Below are 23,478 nucleotides of genomic sequence, written 5' to 3' on the forward strand. Positions count from 1 at the left end.
ATCCTTCTTATTGAATAAAATAAAACAACACAAAGCATGTGTTTTTTTTTTTTTTTTATTTTTAAATGGTGGTACTTGCATTCTGTGGAATTCACTTTGGAAATTAAACTTTAACGACTCTATACTGAAAGTTAAGGCCTAAACCAGATATCTTTTGAAGGTTCTTTCAGTTCCTACAGCAATAAAATCCCAGTATAATGTGTTAACAAGATCTCATTTTCAACCTGAAGTGTTAACAAAATACTATAGATTTTATAAATCTATAAAAATTGTGTAAAGCAAAAAAAAAAGGTGTTGTTTACTAATATTAATGCAATTTTAAGGGGAATTAAAATAGTTTTAACGACATGATTTTTTTTTTTTTGGTGGTTAAAAATGACATTGTTTTAAATTGAAAGATTTAATATTTGATTATAATATGAATATTAATGGGTTTATGACTCAGAAATTTTATTATACTTTTAAAAACATTCTCCTGTTATCTTTCAAAATTCAAAATCCTTGGTGAAAACCTGCCAATGCAGATTTTCTGATGTCTAAGTCATTACCTTTGAAATCTGTGGTACCACTTAGAAATAACCTAAAAACTAAATTGCAGGTGCCTTTATCTAATTGATTTCTATGTTTCAGTTCACAAGTTTACAAGTCACCAAATCATGGGGTAAATAACAAATCTGATTTGTCTATGATACCTGAATATCCACAGTAAAGTGGAATTTATGTGAAGGAACCAGTAATGTTTAAGAACCTGCCAATGAAAGATGATGTTGAATAAATGATAGAGTCCGGTCTTAAAGTGGTACCCACTCTGATTCTTTAGTGACACAGGTTCTTTATTAGTTATTTATTTGCTATAGGCTCAAGTAGAGACACAAATCTGTAAACACTGCTACATTTTACCCATTCTCAACCTATTCTTTTGGATATAATATTCATCAGATTAGACCTCATCAATTAGTAATTTTCATCAGAGTGAGTAGACTACTTATGTTTTCTAATCTGGGACTATGGTGTCAAATGTTGTAGGCCAGGGATTGGGCAATCTACAACCTTCAGGCCAAATCCAGCTGACCATCTATTTTCAGAAATACGGTTTGATTGGATGTATAAGCATGTCAGTTTACTTGTTGTCTATGGCTGTCTGGCATGCTGCAGCTACACAGTTGAACAGTTGTGATAGAGACCATATGGCCCACAAAGCCGACAATATTTACTTTCTGGTCTTTTATGGGGAAAGTTGGCCAATTCATGGTCTAGATGGCTGTGTGAGGGGGGAAAAAGGTGTTTGTTTTTGTGTTTATTTTAGTTTTTATTTTATAAGTTTACCAGGGACAGACTTTTTGGTTTCTAGAGTAAAAAATGATTCCCATGTTACTAATGACCTGGACAGCACATTTCTGAAATGGAACACATGGGTTATATGCTTCATTGAACTAAGTTTTTCTTATTTACAGCTGCTTGTAATTAGTAGTTATTTTGTTCGTATAATTACTTATTTCTATTGCAAGAAGCTAGTTGTAGAACTGAAAAATGGAAGGTTGTCCAGAGGCATCATGTGTTTGGAGTACTTTTGACCTGATGTTTCTTGATGCCAAGAAGATGCCTGCGCTCACCGTCAGCAGCTTCATTTCCTGAGAGGAAATCACGAAGGGCACATAATAGCGGGCCCAGTACATTCTTGCTGCTTGATTAGTTCATTGATTTAAAAGAACTGAAATAATGAGGAAAAGTATTTCTATTTTGGAAATGAATTAAAACAAAACATTTTTAATAATGTGACCTTAGAAATTTACCTCATCTCTCTCAGCTTCAGTGACTTTCTCTCTAAAAAGGAGCTAATAAAAACACACATCTCATAGTGTTTTGAAGATTAAATGAGATTGCCCACTTAAAACGTTTTTGACGGAGTATCTTGCATATAATTAAGGCATAATCTATTTGCAGTATTATTATTATTGATATCTGTTTAGCTTCATATCCTTATTCCCTCACCATATTTTAACTATACATACCATTATTCATTCATCCATTTTGTTTATTGATGCTTATTGTATTGGTCTGGGTCCTATAGAAAAACAGAACTCATAAGACACACATACTTATGCTTGAATACACACATGTACACATGCATATTATAAGAAATTGACTTACATGGTTATGGAGGCTAAGCGGTCCCAAGAGCTGTGGTCAGTAAGCTGGAGACCCAGGAGAGCCTGTGGTCTAGTTCAAGTCTGAGTCCAAAGGCAGGAGAAGACTGACGTCCTATTTCAAAGACAGTGTGGCAGAGAGAGCCATTCTCCATCATTTTACCTTTCTGTATGATGACTGGAACTATAGAGCTTAGAGGCAGGGCAGCTGATGGTTGTCTACAGCTCTGGTGCAGTCATCAAGTGTTGGTAATGGAGAAAGAGTTGATGAGTCTTGTGGCTAAATATTCCATGAAGTCATTCTTCCATGAGAGAGCCATGATTTTCTTATTTCTGAGACTTGCATGTACTACTTCTGTTCGGAATACTCTTTCTTTTCCTCTGGAAAATTCCATTTGTTCTTCCATTGTAGATGCTACTTGCTCTAAAGAGCAGGTACTGACTTTCCCCATATAGACAGCTTTTCTTTTGTGATCACATAGCACCTCATAACACTTTTGTCATGACACTTAGCAAATGGAAGAGGAAGTTCTGTGTATAAATCTGCCTCTCCATGTAAACTGAGATGTCCCAGAATGCAGAGATTACATCTTATATATCTTTGTTTCCATTCAATAAATGTTTGTCAAGTGAATGCTCTATTAGAATAAGAGCAAATTAAGGGCAAATTATTATATTTCCAGTGCATGTCACTATGTCCAACCATAGTAGAATGCCAATAAATATTTATTAAGGTCAACTATCAGTTTTCAAAAAAAAAAAAAGCCCAGATTCATTGAAAATAATCATTTTCAAGTGTCCCTAGTAGACAAATACTTGGTAGCATGAGCAACCCAGTTAATATTTGATTACAGTAAAATATGAATCATATGTGAGCTTTTCTATCTATAAATCTTTAAACCATTCTAGCTGACTAATACAGGCAAATGGAAAATTGAACTACACTTACACAGTTAAAGTTTAGGAGAGAGTTGGAGGGATTTAGATTCAAAGGCTGGGGTGGTTTGCATTGGAAATATGCTTGGAATTTATCGCAGTTGCTGAAAGTGGGATCGCCTGGAGGTGCACAGATTGTGGAATTACAGCTGTTCTGTGGAACTGAGGTAACTCTTCTGAGAAGTGGTCAAACTCTCCTTGTCAGGGAACACTTTAGTTTTTAGGTTTGCATGGCAATATCCTAACTAATTCCCCACAGAGAAACGTGACTGAAGAACCATTTATGTGTTTATGAATTGCTTATATCAGAAGTCTCAGTCTTGTTTGTGCACTGAAGTCATCTGTAGAATTGTTTTTTTTTTTTTTTTCCCAGATAAATAAGTCCAGGCTGCACCTTCGGAGGTTCTGACTCAGCAGGTGTTTTTCTAAAGCTTTGCAAGTCATTCTGATACATGGTCAAGGTTGAGGACAACTGAAATGTAGAGTCAAATTCCAGCGAAGGACTTTTACTGTGAATTACTTCTCCTAAATTTAACATTAACTGAAATCTTTTGTGCTTACTGAATGGTTTTAGAATTGCATGTTTAAAAACTGTCAAGTTCTTTTGTGGAAGGGTCTGTATTATGCTATGATTCATCCATTAGAAAGAAACATTTTAGTTTCTGTCATGCTGCACAGGTTAAACATGTTCATTTATATGGACAAGTATCTGGGTTTCAGTTCTCGAAATTCATGACTAAACTGTGAGTTGACGATGGCTCTATTCTGAGATAAATGTTCAAGAACAACATGTCTACAGAGGTAGAGAGCATTTGACACTCGTGTATGGAAAAACATCACATCCATTTTCTAAATAATATGGAAAATATTAAAATTTCAAATTTAAAATATCTTATCACTTAATCTTTTTTTGAGTTCAGGGAGTACTCCAAATATTATCACAGATTATGAGGTAATTTTTGGACTCTGTGTTAACAAATGATATATTAAAAACAATGCTACTTATTCTGAGTGCATCTTTCCTATATATCTTTTTAGCATATATTTATCCAGCTTATATCTTATTATTTGTCTTAACATTATTCTTATTTCCTATTGTGTTCTTACTCTTCAAAAATAGTGGTGTCTTTTTCTATTGTATCTTGTATCTTTTATCAGGACACTCTCTAGCAGATCCTATTCCTTTGTTCATGGTGTATTTAGAGAAGAACCGTGCCCTTTTGCTGCAGACCAAATTAAAAGCCAAAGACCTAGCTTTGAATCCACATTCTGCCATAACACTATGACCTTACTCAGCCTTTTTGAGGCTCCATTTCTACACATGCACACACACACGCCATCATCATACAGGTAATTCTAATTCTTGGGATTGCCTCTGTCCTTTGCTGTTTGTATTTAAATCATATTGGTTCCACAAAATAGTATTTGGTTTCTTCCTGGCTTCACCATGCCTCCATTATTTTGAGGACCCTTCTAATGCATCTCACACCTTGCTAATGAATTATCTTTTCTTTTACTCCCATTCTGTGTGGTTTGTTGAATCCAGGCCATTTTTGTTTTTGCCCTGGGCTCCCCTGGTGGCTCAGTTGTAAAGAATCCGCCTGTAATGCAGGAGCCACAGGAGATGCAGGTTCAATCCTTGGGTTGGGAAGATCCCCTGGAATGAATCATGGCAATGCACTCCAGTATTTTTGCCTGAAGAATCCCATGGACAGAGGAGCCTAGTGGGCTACAGTCCATGGGGTCACAAAGAGTGGGACACAACTTAGCAACTAGTCAACAACAACCAGTGAAGTAGGGTTCACTATAAATTAATGGAATTTAGATTAAAATACTGTTAGTTGGTGCTTTTGATACACTAACAAAAACACATGCCATTATAGCATACTCATTCTTACTATTAAGGTTTATTTTATTGGAGGGACACAAAAAGAATGAATGTTCAGTTCAGTTCAGTCGCTCAGTCGTGTCTGACTCTGCCACCCCATGAATCCCAGCACGCCAGGCCTTCCTGTCCATCACCAACTCCCGGAGTTCACTCAGACTCATGTCCATCGAGTCCGTGATGCCATCCAGCCATCTCATCCTCTGTCATCCCTTTCTCCTCCTGCCCCCAATCCCTCCCAGCATCAGAGTCTTTTCCAATGAGTCAACTCTTCGCATGAGGTGGCCAAAGTACTGGAGTTTCAGCTTTAGCATCAGTCCTTCCAAAGAAATCCCAGGGTTGATCTTCAGAATGGACTGGTTGGAACTCCTTGCAGTCCAAGGGACTCTCAAGAGTCTTCTCCAACACCACAGTTCAAAAGCATCAATTCCTCAGCACTCAGCTTTCTTCACAGTCCAACTCTCACATCCATACATGACCACAGGAAAAACCATAGCCTTGACTAGAATGAATGTTAGATATTAGTAAAAATTCACTGAGGAATCCATAATACTATGGTGTGCATCTGTTGGTTTTGTGTTATAAAGTAGGCATTCAGGTTCCTACTGCTCTGATAGAGTGCTTATTGAACTGTTACTGGGAATCTGAATTCCTCTGACTGTGCCCCACTTGGAAAGGCAAAGGTATACATGGTTTCATCTTTCCTCTGAAGATTTAGTCACTTCCATGACCATTTCCTCTGCATGATTTAATTTTTTACATAAGGAATCACTATAAACCAATAGAAATTTTTTATATGCTTGCAACTAGCATGTACAGGAAATGAGATTAAAATCCTAGATGAAGTTCTCAATGGAATCTCAGCATTTGATCATGCCACCAAGGCTTTAATTCTTAAAGTGTGACAAGCTGATCAGAGAATTTTAAGATCTTGGTACCAGGATAGAGTTGAAGGCTGCCATGAAATCTGCTTCTTAGGCAGGCTATCTCCTCTGAGGTGCTGACAAAGAAGTAGAATCTTAAGTAAAGAAGTTGAAAGTCAAATCAAGACGAATAGAGGATATTTGGAATGCTGTCACACATACTCTGGACTTTACTAAGCACCAGACCTTGACCCAAATTAGGAAATAATAAAAATTTAAGGCCTAGATTTAATACAGGTCCCATATATAACTCCAGGTAGTTTTATAATTATTCTCCCACATATATAATTTTAAATGTGGGCTTCTAGTGTCCCTTGCTCCCAGTCATTGTCCACTATAGCACTACCTTGAGGGAGATCTACCTTGTGCAACAAATACACCTGCTCTTATCCACTTCCCTACAGATCTGCTAGGTGACCAGTTACCGGCTTTCAGACTCCACATGGGCTGTTGAATTAATGTGCTACTGCCCCTCTTCCACTTTTATATCATTTGCTTTTCAGTAGGATCTTCTTGGGAGAAGGAAATGGCAACCGACTCTAGTATCTTTGCCTGGAAAATCCCATGGACAGAGGAGCCTGGCAGGCTACACAGTCCATGGGGTCTCAAAGAGTCAGACCCAACTTAGTGACTAAAGCACCACCACCCGGACCTTAGGGCTTCCCTGGTGGCTCAGTGGGTAAAGGATCTTCCTGCAGTGCAGGAGACAGGGGACACATGGGTTTGACCCCTGGGTCAGGAAGATCCCTTGGAGAAGGAGATAGCAACCCACTCTAGTATTCTTGCCTCGAGAATCCCATGGACAGAGGAACCTGGCGGGCTACAGTCCATGGGGCCACAAAGAGTTAGACATGACTGAGCAACTAAACACACAGCACAGAATCTTCTTAGTGCATTGTTAAAAATAAAATAATAATAATAGCTAATTTAATGACACTACATGGTAACCATTACCTTACACCCAATCATATTTAATGCTTATACCAACTCTATGAACTATTGACTATTATTAATATTATATCCATTTTACACATCATGGACCTGGAGTGTAGAGATGCCAAGTAGGTCATAAACTGAGAAGCAGTTTTGGAACACTTTTAAAAGTTTAACTCCACCATCCCTTTGCACCACTAAGCTGTCCTGTCTATATATGGCCGGGGATATAGAGTGGGTAATGGGAAACACTTGTGCACTAGGGTCAGAAATACCTATTCAAATCTTGTCTCCACCCTTTACTGGTATGCAGCTTGGGTAAGATATTTAATTTCTCTGAATTTAATTTTCTAAAATGTAGAATAATGACAATAGTACTTATATTACATATTTAGTATGGAATTAAACAAATTAGTGCCTAGACAATACCTATCACCAAAATATAAAGCACTCTTCACATCTGAATGTATGACTGGGAAGAAATGGGGAAGGTATTTTTGTGCAAAGGGATTTTGTGAAACAGCTCAGCTGCTCTTCCCAATCTGTGGAAACAGCAGCATCAGAGGAGTAAACCCAGGGCTCATAGTCAGAATTGGGAGAAGATATAGGCTTCCCTTGTGGCTTAGCTGGTAAAGAATCTGCCTGCAATGCGGGAGACCTGGGTTTGATCCCTGGGTTGAGAAGATCCCCTGGAGAAGGCAAAGGCAAACAATCCAGTATTCTGACCTAGAGAATTCCATGGACAGTATAGTCCATAGGGTCGCAAAGAGTCAGACACGACTGAGCAACTTTCACTTTTTCAACTGCAATATAAATCCAAGAGGCAGAGGTGATAGTCACCGTACCTACAGGCCAGAGGAGACCCAAATTACAGGGTCAACCGACTTTCCAATTGACATGCATTTGTGGGTAGTCAACTTTTAGAAGGAGATGATAGAAGTATCAGGCAGAGGTCCATTTAAGGAGGCTGTGTCCCCAAATACAAGTATAGATGATATACTTTCTTCCCATGTATAAATATAAAATCTACACTTAAATAGAATATAGAAACTACTGTAAATGTTTTAAATTGTCTTTCTTTTTGACATATCAAGTAGAAAGTGAATTTCCTTTTTTTTTGTATTTTCTCCATATGTTCCTTAAAACACAAAAATTGAGCTTTGTTTTTCCTGTAATTCTTTTGAAGTCGACATACTAACAGAAAAATCTGTCAGGAAGCTCTATTCATTTTTTTCCTTCTAATTTTGTACACGTCAGGAAAGATATTACATGTCAAAAAACTCACATTAGCCAATGGGATTATGGAGGCTGTACTCAGAAAAAACAGTAACTTCCCAAGTATTGATTACTGAGATAATGATAATTAAGATATTTGTCTTTCAAAACCAAATTCTAATAGGTAAAATGAGTCTTGTTATTTTAAAGGTTATTTGGAGAGAGTGAACATTGAGAACATTTTGTATTTGATACATGTCATTAATAGTTTACCTTAGCTTCCCCTATAAGGGAAGATACTATCCTACTTTATAAATAGGTCTCATGGGAAAATTACTTCTTCCTTGAGGTTAAACAATCTGATGTACATTTTTAATGTAGGGATAGTTAAAGGGAATTTGAAAGCTAACCCACGTTAGGTTGTAATATGCCAAATGTCTGAACAAAGACTTCATTAATCATGGTGTTTTAAAGACTCATTAAATTTGGCCTCCATACTTTATGGAACAAAGAAGCTCCATAAATAAAGGAATAAAGAATCTAGAAAATGAACTAAAAAGATTAAACAATATTTCTCAAGAGTTAAAAAGCAGGCAATAGCTAAGTAGGGCAAAATGCCACATAGGATAAAATGTTTAGGTATTAGTAAATCCTGATAAAGTTAAACATGAAAATTATGAGGTAAGTGACAATGATTACCAGATCTTTTCCTAATTCATTAAGGATGGAAAAAGGAGTAGTTTGAAATTGAAGTAGGAGAGATTTAGGTTAGATATCAGAAAGAACTTCCTAACTATGAATGTTGCTGATCAATGTTAAAGGGCATATCACATTCTGAAAGAGCTCCTTGGAGACATTTAAGAATGAGACATAAACCTTTTCCTCAGGGGTGGTTTAAAAGCTATCCTACCCAATCACAGGAGTGGATGGTACAAGTTCACTTGCTGGTGGCAAAGCCTGGGACCCAACCTCAGTGGCTGCTGCCCTGCCACCTCCCCGCTCCGCCCCACTTTTATGGGCTCTTTCTGTCTGTCGGAGTGGTGGCTGCGCGGGTGCAGGAGGGCCTAGAGGAGCTATTCCACGTTCAAGGTCAGGAGAGGCGGCAGTGAGGAGATACCCCTCGTCCAAGGTAAGGAGCAGCGGCTGCGCTTTGCTGGAACAGCCGTGGAGAGATACCCCACGCCCAAGGTAAGAGAAACCAAAGTAAGATGGTACGTGTTGTGAGAGGCATCAGAGGGCAGACACACTGATACCATACTCACAGAAAACTAGTCAGTCTAATCGCACTAGGACCACAGCCTTGTCTAACTCAGTGAAACTAAGCCATGCCTCTGGGGCCACCCAAGTTGGGCGGGTCATGGAGGAGAGGCCTGACAGAATGTGGCCCACTGGAGAAGGGAATGGCAAACCACTTCAGTATTCTTGCCTTTAGAACCCCATGAACAGTATGAAAAGGCAAAATGATAGGATACTGAAAGACGAACTCCCCAGGTCAGTAGGTGCCCAACACGCTACTGGAGATCAGTGGAGAAATGACTCCAGAAAGAATGAAGGGATGGAGCCAAAGCAAAAACAATACTCAGCTATGGATGTGACTGGTGATAGAAACAAGGTCTGATGCTGTAAAGAGCAATATTGCATAGGAACCTGGAATGTCAGGTCCATGAATCAAGGCAAATTGGAAGTGGTCAAACAAGAGATGGCAAGAGTGAATGTCAACATTCTAGGAATCAGCGAACTAAAATGGACTAGAATGGGTGAATTTAACTCAGATGACCATTATATCTACTACTGTGGGCAGGAATCCCTCAGAAGAAATGGAGTAGCCATCATGGTCAACAAAAGAGTCCAAAATGCAGTACTTGGATGCAATCTCAAAAACAACAGGATGATCTCTGTTCGTTTCCAAGGAAAACCATTAAATATCATAGTAATTCAAGTCTATGCCCCAACCAGTAATGCTGAAGAAGCTGAAGTTGAATGGGTTTATGAAGACCTACAAGAACTTTTAGAACTAACACCCAAAAAGATGTCCTTTTCATTATAGGGGACTGAAATGCAAAAGTAGAAAGTCAAGAAACACCTGGAGTAACAGGCAACAGTTAGAACTGGACATGGAACAACAGACTGGTTCCAAATAGGAAAAGGAGTACATCAAGGCTGTATATTGTCACTCTGCTTATTTAACTTATATGCAGAGTACATCATGAGAAACGCTGGACTGGAAGAAACACAAGCTGGAATCAAGATTGCTGGGAGAAATATCAATAACCTCAGATATGCAGATGACACCACCCTTATGGCAGAAAGTGAAGAGGAACTCAAAAGCCTCTTGAAGAAAGTGAAAGAGGAGAGTGAAAAAGTTGGCTTAAAGCTCAACATTCAGAAAACGAAGATCATGGCATCCAGTCCCATCACTTCATGGGAAATAGATGGGGAAACAGTGGAAACAGTGTCAGACTTTATTTTTTGGGGCTCCAAAATCACTGCAGATGGTGATTGCAGCCATGAAATTAAAACACGCTTACTCCTTGGAAGAAAAGTTATGACCAACCTAGATAGTATATTCAAAAGCAGAGACATGACTTTGCCGACTAAGGTCCATCTAGTCAAGGCTATGGTTTTTCCTGTGGTCACATATGGATGTGAGAGTTGGACTGTGAAGAAGGCTGAGTGCCGAAGAATTGATGCTTTTGAACTGTGGTGTTGGAGAAGACTCTTGAGAGTCCCTTGGACTGCAAGGAGATCCAACCAGTCCATTCTGAAGGAGATCAACCCTGGGATTTCTTTGGAAGGACTGATGCTAAAGCTGAAACTCCAGTACTTTGGCCACCTCATGCGAAGAGTTGACTCATTGGAAAAGACTTTGATGCTGGGAGGGATTGGGGGCAGGAGGAGAAGGGGACAACAGAGGATGAGATGGCTGGATGGCATCACTGACTCGATGGATGTGAGTCTGAGTGAACTCCGGGAGTTGGTGATGGACAGGGAGCCCTGGCATGCTGCGATTCATGGGGTCGCAAAGAGTCAGACACGACTGAGCGACTGAACTGAACTGAACTCTGTCTGTCAACAGCCTGGAGCGTTGGTTGCTCAGATAGTCAGTTTCCTCTCCAGAATTCCCTCTTTCTCTAGGCACCGTCCTCTGCCAAAGGGAAGCTGCCTTGCTCAAGTCTTTGCCTTTGCCCCTAGGGACAGCCTGCATTCCGGTCTATCTGGTATTCACAGTGTGGAAAATTCAAAGGACTAGCCTCTTTGCTTCAGTTCAGGACAATTCATGACCTTTTGAAGGGGCCACTCATGCTCTTCCATGAGCACACCCTCCGAGGGATCAGCTGAGGCCTTCAGTTCAACTGAATCACAGTTTCCCCATCTGTCCTACCCTGTTTCCTCTGCTTCTCTTAGGAAAGACAGAATGAACTTTCCAGAATGTTTATGTATCTTTCTGTGCTGCCACTATTAGGGAAGAAGACAGAGGAGGGAAGCAGTTAGCTGAAGGGTAAAGTTGGAAGTGAAGTGGAGGAATAGATGGAGAAGGCAAAAAAAAAAAGGAAGTGAAATCAAACTATTTGTTTCTTCCTCCACCCCGAGTTTCACTTGTGTACAGAGACTGGGAGGAGTGAGTCGACCCCAACTTCTTCCTGATTGGAAACTGGACTTTTGTCTTTAGTGTCCCCTATTTCATTTTCTTACCTCCTAATTCATTTCCTTTTCTCTACCCATCCTTCCAATTTATGTAAACTATTGGATAATGTAAATGTATTCAATAGTTAGCTTTGAATTGTACAGTGAAGAGTTGGGCTTTCTAGATCTAAGAGGATCATGGCCTCAGCTTTTGTTCTAGTCTACTCCAGCTTTTGGAGTCATCTTATGAACACCTCCTCTGTACTCAGAGCCACCAGCCAGCAACACCCCGTACATTTGCACTGAAGGGTTCACATCCTGATCACAGACCATCTTGGCTATCATAGCAGCTGTGCCAATGTCTAGGGAGGTAGCCGCCAGCCACATGTGGACATTCACTTTTAATTAAGATTAAATTTGCTAATTAGTTAATTAGATGAAATTAACTAAAGTTTTAAAGAAATAGTTCCTTAGTTGCACTTGTTGTTGTTCAGTTGCTAAGTCGTGTCCAACTCTTTGTGACCCTAGAGTGTGGACTTACTCTATGGACTGTAGCATGCTAGCCTTCCCCGTCCTTCATTATCTCCTGGAGTTTGCTCAAATTCATATCCATTGAATCGGATCTTCTCCTCTGTTGCCCGCTTCTCCTCTTGTCCTCAATCTTTCCCAGAATCAGGTCTTTTCCAATGAACTGGCTCTTTGCATCAGGTGGCCAAAATATTCAGCTTCAGCTCCACTAGCCACACTTCTATGGCTCAATAGCCACATGTGGCTAGTGTCTATCATATTGCACAGTTCCAGTACAGAACATTTATTTCACTGTAGAAAGCTCTGTTGGACAGCCTTGTTAAATTGGAGGTCTTTAGAGTACAATCCTGACCGTATTTTGCCCTATGCAGGCAGAAATGATTTAGGGTGACATATTAGGAGTGAAGATCTAGATTGACTCAGGTTTTAGGCTGTACCAACTTCCTAAACAATTAAGTGTTATTGATAAGTTAGAAAGTTTGGGGATATTTACTGTGTCCTGATCATATTGCCTTCAAAATGACCTTTGTCTCTTCTCTTTCCATTTCATTGCCACCATTGTTAATAATCATGATAATAATAGCAGCTAAAAGTTATTGAGTGTTTTCTACTTGTTAGATGCTATGTGCTTCTTATATAACAGCTCATTTAATTCTCCTGACAATTCATGAATTGGATAATATCATCATCTCCATTTTATAGATGAAAACATTGAGTCTTAAAGTAATCAAGTGTCTTGCTCAAAGATAAAGAGCTGGTAAGGAAAAAGCCAGAATCTGGCCCAATATTTCTCAGACTCTAGAGCCAGTCAGGAATGCTCAAACTACTGGACAATTGCACTCATCTCACACGCTAGTAAAGTAATGCTCAAAATTCTTCAAGCCAGGCTTTAGCAATATGTGAACCCTGAAATTCCAGATGTTCAAGCTGGTTTTAGAAAAGGCAGAGGAACCAGACATCAAATTGCCAACATCTGCTGGATCATGGAAAAAGTAAGAGAGTTCCAGAGAAACATCTATTTCTGCTTTATTGACTATGTCAAAGCCATATGGATCACAATAAACTGTGGAAAATTCTGAAAGAGATGGGAATACCAGACCACCTGACCTGCCTCTTGAGAAACTTGTATGCAGGTCAGGAAGCAACAGTTAGAACTGGACATGGAACAACAGACTGGTTCCAAATAGGAAAAGGAGTACGTCGAGGCTGTATATTGTCACTCTGCTTATTTAACTTATACGCAGAGTACATCATGAGAATGCTGGGCTGGAAGAAGCACAAGCTGGAATCAAGATGGCCGGGAGAAATATCAATCACCTCAGATATACACATGACACCACCCTTATGGCAGAAAGTGAAGAGGAGCTAAAGAGCTTCTTGATGAAAGTGAAAGCGGAGAGTGAAAAAGTTGGCTTAAAGCTCAGCATTCAGAAAACTAAGATCATGGCATCTGGTCCCATCACTTCATGGGAAACAGATGGGGAAAGGGTGGAAACAGTGGCTGACTTTATTTTTTTGGGGCTCCAAAATCACTGCAGATGGTGATTGCAGCCATGAAATTAAAAGACGCTTACTCCTCGGAAGGAAAGTTATGACCAACCTCAGTTCAGTTCAGTTCAGTCACTCAGTCGTGTCTGACTCTTTGTGACCCCATGAATCACAGCATGCCAGGCCTCCCTGTCCATCACCAACTCCCGGAGTTCACTCAGACTCACGTCCATCGAGTCAGTGATGCCAACCAGCCATCTCATCCTCTGTCGTCCCCTTCTCCTCCTGCCCCCAATCCCTCCCAGCATCAAAGTCTTTTCCAATGAGTCAGCTCTTTGCATGAGGTGGCCAGAGTACTAGAGTTTCAGCTTTAGCATCATTCCTTCCAAAGAAATCCCAGGGCTGATCTCCTTCAGACCTAGATGGCATATTAAAAAGGAGAGACATTACTTTGCCAACAAAGGTCCATCTAGTCAAGGCTATGGTTTTTCTAGTGGTCATGTATGGATGTGAGAGTTGGACAATAAAGAAAGCTGAGCGCCAAAGAATTGATGCTTTTGCACTGTGGTGTTGGAGAAGACTCTTGAGAGTCCCTTGGACTGCAAGGAGATCCAACCAGTCCATCCTAAAGGGAAGTAGTCCTGGGTGTTCTTTGGAAGGACTGATGCTAAAGCTTAAACTCCAATACTTTGGCCACTTCATGTGAAGAGTTGACTCATTGGAAAAGACCCTGATGTTGGGAGGGATTGGGGGAAGGAGGAGAAGGGGGCAACAGAGGATGAGACGGGTGGATGCCATCACTGACTTGATGGACATGAGTTTGAGTGAACTCCAGGAGTTGGTGATGGACAGGGAGGCCTGGCGTGCTGAGATTCATGGGGTCACAAAAGTCGGACATGACTGAGCCACTGAACTGAATTGAACTGATAGCCAGTCAACTATACAATTACACTGCCTTCATTATCACAGACTGAGATGGCTGGAAAGCATTTGGCTCATATCGGTCCTTATTTTCCTCCGCTTACAGTTCAGATTGGGTGCTGTTGTCAGACTAATTTTGCTTAAATTTCTCTTAAAGTTTAAGTGTCTTAAATTTTAAAATGTAAATTAAAATTAAACATTTTCAATGTGTCTATTTTGCTTTGCATCTACTCCATGTTCTGGCCTTTTTACAAATGAGTTTTATTGATTTAATTTTGTAATTGATAGAAATATATCAAAATGCATAAACTGATCACTTTTACTTTTCAAGATTTTTAAAAAATAAAAACATTTATTTATTTATTTTTTCTTGTATATGACTGATTATGGCCAGGCTTTTACCATGTTCTCTATATTTCTGCATACAACCAACTTGAATTTACTGTTCACCTTTCTTTAAAGAGAATTTCTACTTCTAGTCAGAATAGTCACCTGATATTTCAGGAACATGATTGTTTGCAGACTACAGTCTGGGCTCTATAATTTTCCATTTAATCATATATTCCCTTGAGTTGCCTATCACCATTTTATATTTATTAATGGGTTTAATAAATACTTACTGGTCAACTGAAATCACATGAAAATAAATTTGAAATTATGTTTCTAAATCCTAGTAACAAGATAGGAGCCTGGAAATACTATTTTCTAGGAAAGGTGAAGTGATCAGTCCTATCTCAAATGAATGTTGAACATTTCAGTATCAAATTGTTAAGTACATCTTTTGAGAAGAATTGTGAGATAACCTAAGTGTAAACTTCTTTTAGTGCTCAGCCCATCAGAATATATATTTTCTTTATAGCTCCAGCTGAAAGTATCCAATTGTTGGCAAAATAATGCTTTCAATGGTGTAAGTCCTGGAAGAAATTACATCAAAATCAGTAGAAATGCAACTAAACTTTGGCTTCTTTTTGGAAGCTTTGGAAAATGCATTAATTCCTGAAGAATGTCAGCCTTAAATATAGTTAATGGAAGTGTGGGTTTACATGTGGGTGGGAGGGAGGGACGATGCAAGAGCAAAAAATGCCAAATTGCCTTTCAGAGAAAAAACTGTTGGAAGAACACTGACTTGGGTTTGGAGTAAAACAGCTTGGGGATTTGGGTCCATTCTTTGCTGCTTATTGTGGATTCTTTGCAAGGCTCTTATTCTCTTTGATCTTCATTATTCTTCTTGAAGATGTGGATAAAGATAACGGTGGGAGGAAAATTAATGACGCTCCCAAGATGTTGTTGTATTAGTTACTCAGTTGGGTTCAGCTCTTTGTGACCCCATGGACTCTAGCTGGCCAGGCTCCTCTGTCCATGGAGTTCTCCAGGCAAGAATGCTGGAGTGGGTTGCCATGCCCTTCTCCATCTCCCAAGATGTCTATGTCTTAATCCCTAGCACTTGTGAATCTGCTATGTTACATGATAAAAGGGGCTTTGCAGATGTGATTAAAGACACGGACTCTGAGATGGACAGTTATCCTGGAGTATTCAAGTGGGCCCAATCTAATCACACAAACATTTAAAACTGGGAAGCTTTTCCTGACTGAAATCAGAAAGATGTTGTGCCAGATGAGGCAGGAAAGATTTAAAACATGATTGCAAGTCTGAAAGTGTTCGTCATTTCAGTCGTATCTGACGCTTTGTGACTCTATGGACTGTAGCCTGCCAGGCTTCCCTGTTCAGGCAAGAACACGGAGTGGTTTGCCATTCCCTTCTCCAGGGAATCTTCCAGATCCAAGGATCAAGCCTGGGTCTCCTGCATCTCAGGTAGATTCTTTACTGTCTGAACCACCAGTGAAGCCTGGCAAAAATGAATGGGACTCATCCTAATGTTGCTGGCTTTGATGGATGGAAGAGGCCATGAGCTGAGCAACAGGGCAGCCTCTGGAAGCTGGAATGGCTGTCAGTTGATAACCAGCAAGGAAATGGGGACCTTAGTCCTATGACTGTGAGGAACTAAATTCCACTCACAACCTGGGTAAGCAAGGAACTCAATTCTCCCCTAAAGCCTCCAGAAAGAAACACAGCCCAACTGACACCTTGATTTTAGCTTGGTGAGACCCCTGTTGGAATTCTTACGTGCAGAACTATAAGATAATATATTTGTATCATTTAATTCAGTAAATTTATGGCCATTTGTTATGCAGCAATGAAAAACTAATATAATCACACTATCCATCTACCTCACAGAGTTGTGTGATTATTGTATAAAATGCATCAGAAATTATTAAGCGGCATACATAAGCTAACTGCTATCATTGATGTTCTTAGCATTATCAGGCTCTATCTTGCTCTTGAATTGCCAGCTATTAAAATGCCAGTTTTAGAAAATAATAGCTACTATTTGGGCTTCCCAGGTGGCGCAATGGTAAAGAATCAGACTTCAATGCAGGAGACTTAGGTTGGAGAAGGGAATGGTTACCCACTCCAGTATCCTTGCTTGGGGAATTCCACGGACAGAGGAGCTTGACAAACTACAGTCCAGGGGTTGCAAAGAGTCAGACATGACTAAAAATCTATTTACTAAGTGTCCATTCTGTGCAAGATATGTATGTAATATAACTTCATGTGCTATCATGACTATGTGAGATAGAAAGCATAATGCTATTTTACATATGTGGGGCCTGACCAGAGAGTTGACCCTCCTGGATTTTATTATAGTCTATCAAATTTTTAAAATTTAAAAACCATTTTAATTATTTTAAAAATCGAGTTATAATTGGCATATAACATTATGTTAGGTTTAGGAAACAGAGTGGGAAAAATTTAGAAATGTAGTTCCAATGACGAAAAACTAGGAAAAAAATTACTGTCAGTTTTTCTTTGCTCTTTTTTTGATCACTAAAGATGAAAATTGAAATAGAAGTTGCCAGCGAGAAAGAGAGGCAGCACTTGAAGTGATTAAATATAAGCCATTATTCAGAGTGTGTTCATGAGGACACTCGGGGTTTACCTTCAGATCTTGGTTGGAAGATCCCTCCTGCTGAACTGTGGGCTCTGATCAGACACAGGTCCCAGGGAGCTCTCCACTATGTGCACACTCTGTGTGATGAGAAAAATTAAAGAGGATGCTCAGTTTGAAAATGAAGCTTAAGGTACAGTGCTTTGAATCCTGAAATCCCAAACATATCTCGATGGAAGGAAATGTTCTTTGAAAATTAATTGAAGAAGTTCAGCCCCATGCTTGGAGATATTCTTCCAAACAGCCGCAGATTTCAGTGATGCTCTTTTATGTGGTCAGAACAAAACTTTGTTTTTGGCAGAGAGAGAATGCTAGAAATGGCAGGTCATAGGAAGGTAAGCAAATAGGGAAGATAAGCAAACATCCTGGATTATTTTATGATTTTGACATTACTTCCCACATTTAAAAGCATGGGCTCTGGAAATTCTAGTTATTATTTGAGTTCCTGCACTCTTGCTCCTCAACTCTCATTCTGATACAATGCGTTTGTCAAAACTGGGGATGTAGATTGTAGCCTTGGAAAAAAATTTCTAGATTGGACAAAGTTAAAGAAAACACACCATATACTCCTGGCCTTAGTTTCACAGCCAGTCCCAGGGAAAGCTGTGAAGTAGGCAGATTTTCTTTTTTTTTTCTTTCTCTAAAACTTTGCACTTCCCCATTCTCCACCCTTTTCTCCATTTTAAAATCTTCCCCTTTCAGACCTGAAAATACTCTTATATTATCCTCATCCTTGATAATAGTTAATAAATTGATTTACCCTTTTGAATTATTGACATATGTTAAGGCTATTTGCATTTTAAAGGAGACCTTGATAGGTGTGGTTATTCCTAAGGAAGAGATTTTTAATGGTAACCTTGCAGAACCTATGGGATTTAATGGTAACCTTGTGGAATCTGGGCTTCCTTCCGTGGCTCAGCTGGTAAAGAATCTGCCTGAAATATGGGAAACCTGGGTTTCAGTCCTTGACTGGGAAGATCCCCTGGAGAAGGGAAAGGCTACCCACTCCAGTATTCTGACCTGGAGAATTCCATAAGTCCATGGGGTTGCAAAGAGTTGGACACGAACTGAGCGACTTTCACTTCACTTGCAGAATCTGTGGGATCCTGAAGCATCTCAAAATGACAATCAATTAGTATCCAGTTGCCTATTTCACCTCAATATCATTCCCTTCTAAGCCCAGTAGTTGACTGTGGGTGCTCTAGCTGCTGCTTGTTCAATAGAATCCATCAATATTGAGGTATTTCAGTTACAACAAATATCTCACTAGGACTCGGAGTAATGAAAACAGATAAAACTCATATTCACTAGGCATTAAATCCATAATCACAATTAGTCACACAAAACTCACACTATTCTGATAAATACAGCAGAAAAGTTATACCCCTAAGTCTCCATTTCCTGCCAAGTGTGAGTTATACCTACCCGTAAATCTGACACTGATTGAAAGCTGATGTAATGGTAAGTGTTTGGTACATGTTTGTTGAATTTGTTGAATAGACTACAGCTTAAAAAACTGGGCTTTGTACCGTGGGATAGGACACATGGGATGATCAGAGAAATGCAGCTAATTTCTCATAGTGGCGACTACTTGAGATTGATGGAAGCCTGTAAGACATATGTCTTTCTTTCTCAACTTTGTGTTTTACATGAGAGGAGAAGAGTTTGGAATACTCTCTCTTACAACTGGCTTCTAAAATCAGTTTCAGGTAACTGTTCTCTCACAGGTCTGAGTTATTTTGCATTCTAAATGTTCTTCTGATGTTTAGAAAGAGCTCTAATAGGCTCTGTAACCCTGGAGAAGAGGGACTGATTTGGCAGGGGCATTCTTTTGCCCCTTGCTGGGTAAATTCATAATTGCTTGCTCTTCCGGGGGGAAAGAATTAAACTCTTACTACTCTTGATGATGGCGATATTTAGGATCTTGTTTTGAATCTACTAATATTTAAATGACTGTGTCAATCTGATGGGAAAATAGCAAATTATAGAAATAGACACTTAAATTTTAGCCAGGGCACATTTAATATATCATTCAGACAACTTAACAACTCATGCTAACAGTACCAAAAATGACGATATTCTGTACTATGCAGTGGCCAAAACCATATGTGTTATGTCCACTGTAGACCCCTCCCGCATAAATTCATAGCTTAAATCAGCTCCATGTTCCCTCCCACACTGTTCTTGTATATGTTCCTTTCTCTCTAACCCCACTGCTATTGCACCAGCTCAAGGTCTCATCACTTTTATCTTTATCCTTATTTTGACATAATTTTCTACTTAAAGAAAAATTGCAAAAATAGTAAAGGAACTTTTATATATCCATCACCTGAATTCCCCAAATTTTACCATTTTACAGTATTTTCTGTCTTTTCTTTCTCTCTGTGCCTTTTTTCCCCTGAACTGTTTGAGGGTAGACACAGGGCATCTTTACACCTCAATACCTCATTATGTATTTTTTAAAAACAAGGGCTTTTTATCACATAACTGCAGTACAACAGTCAAAATCAGGAAATTAACACAGATATAACACTGTTACCTGATTTACAGACCTAATTCAAATTTCACAGCTTGTCCTGCAATGTCCTTGTAGCAGGAGAAAGCACTGTCGTGTGCTGCATTCAGCCACCGTGTCTCTAGTCTCCTTTCACCAGGAATGACTGTACAGTCTTTCTTTGCCTTTCATGACACGGACATTTCTCAAGTGGATGGACTAATTGTTTTGCAAGCTGCACCTCGGTCTGGGTTTGTCTGCCTAGTCTTCATAATTAGACTCCAGTGTGCATTTCTTCTCAGTGAATCATACAGGGAGGCACCTGATACCACTTTGACCTGTATCTGGTGATGCTAACTTGATCATCTAGGCAAGGTGGAGTCTGCTAGTGTCTTTTACTGTAAACTTACTATTTTTCCTTTGTAAAGGATAAGTATCCCATGGGAAGAACCTCATTATTTGTCACCAGGAGGACATGACAGCCTGTGCTGGATAATTTTTATCAGCTTTGCTGTGTCCCTATCCCAACCTTCTGCATCCTTCTTTGTGGCCTACAACATTGACCTACATGGACTAGTTAAGCTGGTCCTCTGGCGGCAGAGTGGGTTTGGTCAATGGGGAGTCCTGCAGAAGAACTGAAGAGGGTGGAGAGTGCATCCAGGTTTTTGCCCCCTTGATTTCCTCTCCGTAGGTGGCCACCCTCCTTCCATCCTAGGGCCGAGAATGTCCCTCAACTGGAGGCTGGAGGCATCTCTCAGGCTGCAGTTATGGCTTTTGTAACTACCCCCTCCCCTTGCTGTCCCAAGCCTAGAAGCGGAGCACACATCCCCTGTAGATTCTCAGGATTTCCTACATTCTTCCCACAGCTTTGTAAACTCTCCTTATGTTTCCCAACTTGAATGTGTCATCCACTTCCTGCAGGGACCATTATAATACAGTCTCTGAGAGCCCTGATACTTCTTTTCCTTCCTGTTTGCTCAGTGGCCCATGTGCTGGTCTTCACTAGTCTCAATCCTGACTTGTTCTTCTGTGAATCCTGATCCAGGCAGAAAGTACTTCCGATGCTAAAGGCATCAGTGAGCTGGATCTAGAATGAGCGTTTCTGCTCTGCAGCCAGTCGTCCAGCACGCCTGGGGACTCTCTCCTCCTCCCACATCTCTGGCAGAGCATGTGCCAGCAGACTTGGTTTGATGGTTAGCATCTGACTTCCTACGTGGGTGGAGTCCTCTGACACAATTTCTGTTTTTTTTTCTTTGATGAGGCTGTAATATTCTGCTTCCCTCTGTCGGCCCTTCTCCGGATGCTGAACCCTCATCCCTAGACTCCCACATATTTTGGGGGATCCTGTTTATGTCACCATTTTTTTGTTTGCTCTGCCAGACTCTTCTCCACCCTCTTCTACTTTGCATTCTTCCTCTCTTGTCCACACTGACCCATATGAACCTACCAATCCTCGCCCTCTGGTTCTGGCTGGGTTTGGCCAGAATTTATATATTTATATCTCTGGATTCTTCCATCTGAGGCTACCTTGAGCTGCCTGCCTCCTTCCACAGAAGGTCAGAGCTCTGTTCCAGGTGGTCCTCTGTTTCCACACTCTAGGAACTGCTTTCACTTCTCAGCCCTTCTGGTTAGGGATGGGTATAGCCTAGCTAGGTATTGGGGCTTCCCTGGTGGCTCAGAAGGTAAAAATCTGCCTGCAATGCAGGAGACCCAGGTTTGATCCCTGGGTAGGGAAGATCCCTTGGAGAAGGGACTGGTAACCCATTATAGTATTCTTGCCTGGAGAATTCCATGGACAGAGGAACCTGGTGGGTTCCATGGGGTCACAAAGAGTCAGACATGACTGACTGACTAATACTTTCATTTTCAGGAACTGAGGAATTGTATTTTCCCTTTTGATTTCATCCTACAACATTTGAAATAGTCCCTTACTTGAACTTTCTTGAATTTTCCTAACCTGAGTGTGATTCTTCTAGAACCCTGACTGACACAGGTTCTGCAGTGACAATGGCATCTGTCTTGGCAGGTCACCTGCTGCCTGAATCCTCATTTTGCCAAACTGTACCTTCTCAGTGGATCTCAGGTGTTGATGACGGCTGCAACCACGCTGGAGGATCACTGTGCCCTTTTGGAATGGTCATTTGACTGCAGACTGCCTCCTTGGGTACCAGCCCTGGAGCTGGGTTGGTTTCTCCCAGCTTTGTCCCTGCCCAGTCCTGACCTCATTTCCCTCATTACTCACTCAGTGTTGGAGTATTAGCATGCCTAACAGCAGAAGCAACACCTGCCCAGGTGACAACAGGAGTCTCCTTGTCTGTAAGCCACGAGACAGACTTTTTATCTGGATCTGCCCCTTACGATGACAGAAAGACCTCAGAAAAGTGTCCTAATCCAGTTCTCCAAGGGATGCAAAGAAGTATCTAAAATATTTATATATGAACCACCAAGGACATGCTTGTCAATACGAGCGCATAATACAGTTTGCTAATTTAAATTTGTAGTTCTTTAGGATATTGAACAATGAGTATAAATTAGCTTCATTCTATAAGAATTTACTGGTCAAGAAAATCCTGTACCTAATTGATAACTCTAAAAATCTCTCCATTTATGGAGATATTTGAAAGTGTTTCAAAAAAATTGAGACAGTAGATTACTAGTCATGTTTTAATGTTTTGCAGCTTACTGTTTTTATGATAATAAAAATTTCACCATAACCCAGACATGCATCTTTGCATCTTAAATTGTGCCAAGTATGAAGGATAATTTGTAGTGAAATGCCCTAAATTAGAATTTGTTATTTTGAAGCATTCCTGGCTCAGACTACATCACAAGATCATCACAAGATCATTACATTTAGAATTTTCTACTATGTTATTTTAATTGTACATTAAAATTTGTTTGTTGGCCATGTGTAAACTCTATACCTTTTGATAGGATATTACCTACTAAAACATTTTGGAAATGCTCTTTTGTACTCAGTTTTGAGTTGGTAGGTTCATCATTCGATAGGCTGTGCTATTTGTCTTACGCTAAATGATGAATGGTCTTAGTCCATTTCCTAATGGGCTTGTGTTTATTTTTGTTGAGGTTGGCATTAATAGGTCTTCTCAGCAAAGATGCCAAGGACTGACCTGGAACAGACTCTAAATTAACATTCAGCTTTGAAGATGTTCCTTCTGGGTCAGGGTTGAGGCCAACTAGTAGCACAATGCACTGGAGCAGACTCGTCAGTGCTGCGTTTCTCTTCTATGAATGGGCGGCGGGGGCGGACATGAAAACTCATCAACAACGTTAAATAAATTCTTTAGTTAGAAGGCAAGCAACCCTGGGTAGGATCTCACCTGAAACATTTTAAGGCCTAATCCACTTACAGTAAA

The sequence above is a fragment of the Capricornis sumatraensis genome, chromosome 4 (genome assembly GCF_032405125.1).
Source record: "Capricornis sumatraensis isolate serow.1 chromosome 4, serow.2, whole genome shotgun sequence".
Lineage (NCBI taxonomy): Eukaryota > Metazoa > Chordata > Mammalia > Artiodactyla > Bovidae > Capricornis > Capricornis sumatraensis.